Source organism: Centrocercus urophasianus, unplaced genomic scaffold, assembly GCF_019232065.1.
Source record: "Centrocercus urophasianus isolate 14NV4802_14NV808 unplaced genomic scaffold, USGS_Curo_1.0 seq_277, whole genome shotgun sequence".
Lineage (NCBI taxonomy): Eukaryota > Metazoa > Chordata > Aves > Galliformes > Phasianidae > Centrocercus > Centrocercus urophasianus.
The window spans coordinates 37,254-41,042 of NW_024884841.1; positions in this window are offsets into that span (position 1 = coordinate 37,254).

A 3,789-nucleotide genomic window follows, 5' to 3' on the forward strand; every position below is an offset into this window, starting at 1 on the left:
AAAATCACTAAGGTTTGTACTTCAACAGTACTTGTACAATTTGCAGTATTACCCATTGTGAGCATGCTTGCATGTATTTGGGGAAGGATGGAAGAAAGAGAAGAAAAAGAAGGAAGAGAGAAAGAGGGAGAGAAAGGCAGTTTCTTGTTTGTGCACAGTCTGTGTAGTGAGAGACATATATGCTAAATTATTTCAAATGTTTTATCTATATATAATCTCTGTTGTTAGGCTTTTATTTCCTAATCAGTGAACAAAATAGCGGGGCTACTTCAAACTCGGAATTAAATGCACTAGAAGAAAACATCCAGGCCTGTGATACAGGCACCCACACCCCAACCTGGAATGCTTAGGAAGGGTTATCTTTGTGACTTTCACCTGCCATCTAGTTTGCTTTTCTCAGCATAGCTCTTGCTGAGAGGCTTTATCATTGCGCAGTTCTTTAGTATACTCAGCTGAAAGGCATCAGAGAAGTGCCAAATGTCAGTGTCATTCTTGTTGGCGAGTGTAACTGTGGAAGATCCCTTTCTCATCTCGTGCCACTGCTATGTGCCTTCATTTTTCACACACATATGCGCTACTCTGACTTCTTGACTCTCCAGGGGAGGGAGATGCTGAAATGCCTTGTTCCAGATGCAAGTTTCTGCACAGCATATTTAACAATGATCATTCACAAACAGACCTGTTCTGTCACCTTTCAGACACTAAGTAACCCGAGAGAGGAGCGTGTCAGGGAGTTAGTCGTCAGTGCTATGGAAAGAGTTTTGCCTCCAACCTCCAGAACCTGTAGGCTAGGTAAATCAGAATCAACATAATGTGTATGTGAAAAGGCACAGATTTGTCTTTTGAGGAGAATTTCCTTATCACATGAACCAAGGAAGACACAATTACTCCCTGGAGCTTACAGCCATCAGAAAGCCAGACCATTCCTTCCTGCCCCTCCTCTTGGGCCTTGGGGATTGCACAGCAATTGGACACCTCATTCTTTTACAGGTCAGCTAATATAACAGGACACAGTAGCAGGCCTAGGAGCACCCACTCACCTTGCTGCCCTGCAGTGACATGTTCAGAGCTACCATGTTTGCCAGTGGTAGTCTCATCACTGTGTTGGGAAGAGTCTAAAGCTGGAGTGGAGTTCTCACCAGCAGGCTGTCCTGAACACAAGAAGTCAGCCTTCTTCATGTCTTCTCTCTTTCCAATTTAAAGAATCAAAGAATGCAAATTTCAGAGTCTCTCTAGAATTTTCTTTCTTTTTTTTCTTCTCAAATCATAGGGGCCAACTTGTGGTAAACACTATGGGGATGTAAGGTCAAATGATGCCAAGGCCAAGAAATAACCGGGCCAGCACTGTAAATCAAGTTTCTATGCCAGTTCCCAAGTGTAATATAACAATCTTACTGCATAATCCCAAATATAAATTTTACTTTTGGTTAACCTCAGCAGTGTGGCAATGAGGATATTACCTCAAGGAAGCATGGTAACAAATACTCTGCTTAGGTGGTGGAAGGACTAAGTCTGAAATCTCAACAGAGAATAGACAAATCCTCAATACCTTGAGGCCTCATGCCAGCCTCCATGCCAGTTAGCTACATGAACAACTGTTACTGAATATTGATATTTCTGTCTGAGTTCAGTAGAAGAGTTTCATAGTGTGCCCAGAGCCACAGTTCCCAAATACACTCATAGTTTTCCATGTGTGAATTACAGAAATTTTCATGTGCCAAATAGCTCACAACTATTCTTCATGATGTTTCTGATAAAATCTTGGCTAGCTTATTAGCAACGCTCGTTTCAACCCAGTGGAGAGCCCCAGTTTCAAGTCCAGTAACAAAATGGATGAAACTCCAAATCTGAGAATGGAAAATAAGTATATTCTTTTTGGAATTTCTTGGCAGGAAGGTACACACAAAGTAGCATGAAATACAGCTTTGCCTGAATAGTCCAATTGCTATCTCAGGTAATCATTTGCCTTCAAACAGATGAGCAGGGGAAAGAACTGCTGAGCTGTTGAATTGTTTGACAGTAGCTGTAATTGCAGTCTCAACTCTAGCCCTTACACAGTCTCCTTGCTTTCCTGCTCCCTGTGACAATGACACCAAGGCAGCTTGTCTCTTGACTAAACAGATCCATCAGTCTGGTCATGTTTGAATATATTAATGCATTTCAAGAGATCACTAATCCATCCTGAACCGAAACTTCGATTCCACCCAAAAGGTTAACACACTGCTTTAACACACTGCACCACATAGTGCAGTGAGGTTGAACTTGCATGTTATTACTCATAGTTTAAACACAGTAACACCTCACAAATACATACTGTCTTTCAGATGGGAACTTAAAACATTTTTCCAGTCACCAGTTTAATCCCACAGTGCATCAGCCACATCAAGTGGCAGATACCATTTTACTCTTTTTAGGCAGGTAAGCTGAGGTAAAAAAAAACCTCAAACACCGATGTGTAATGTGGCTTATTTTCAAAGATGCCAACTCCTTACAGCTGCCATTGTTTTATGACTGCTACATACCTCTGAACTTCAGATAACATTTATTGAAATAAATAATGAAGTGAATTATGAGCTGAACTAAACATGAATAAAGAAGACAGTCTATGACTGCATTTTTCTGTCCTTTTTCTGATCCTTTAGACCTCATAACGTGTTTTATGCATGCAAGGAAGATGAATGGAGGGCCAGAGGTTTGGGTTTATTTTGTCAGAAGGAATGGTTTGTGTTCCCTAACAAAGACACCTAATTTTTAGTGAAAACTGAAAAGAGGAATAGAATTCCATACTACTGGTATTATATATCCCCATGCTTGTGCTCACTGGCCTGTCTCCAAAGCATAGCGTGTGGAAACCATATGACTACTATTGAATATGTGCCTAAATCAAATTTGCAGTGTTTCTGCTTGCCAAGCACAAGCCTCCAATGGGGTTAGATACCATATGTTACGTAGAAAAACAGGTTGCTATTTTACTACCTGCCTTTCCAGGTGCAGGATGACCTTGCCAAACTAAGAGTCATCCAAATGTATAGAAACTGCTTAACCTTCTGCTATATTTTGTGTCCCAGAGCCCATCCTAATACTCGCAGAATAGTCGACCAAAGCAGCCACCTACCTCTTTAAAAACAGTTTCTATAAGCAGAAAGTGAAATTAAGATGACAAGGCACAGGGTCCTTCTCTCATCTGAACTTAGGAAGAAAAAAAAAAAAAAAAAAAAAAAACATTTCACAGGAGAGATTGTTACAGAATGCATCAGGAAGTGACACTTACCCAGCATTTCAAGGCATCATTCCCTTTGCAACAACACTAAAAAATTCAAAATATCTTTTTGTTCCTGGTTGGCAAATAACCAAATTCATTTAGAGTGGAGTCTGGGCAGTAGATTGAGTATGTGTTCTGCTGTTCATGACTCTAGGCACAATGGAAGAGCTTGGTCCATCTGCCAGCTTCAAAGAGAAGGGACTCAAATATGGTTTTGCATTTTTATCTGGAATGGATAGCCGCTGGCTAGCTATCATTTTATGGGGAAATGCAGACTCTAACATAACGGTAAGAGTGGCTGTCATGAATCAGAGCAAACTCCCACCCAGTTCTGTAACTTGTCTCTAAGAGTGCAAACTTCCATAGCAGACAGTTTGCTGCTCATGGACTTACAGACAGAAAATAATTTGCGTTCAATGGATCTTGGTGGACAGCTCATTAATTCATTTATCTCTCTTTGAACCAAGATGGGGTTTTGCCATTCACAGCATCCTGCAGCAGAAAGTTTGCACAGTTTCCAGACTTGT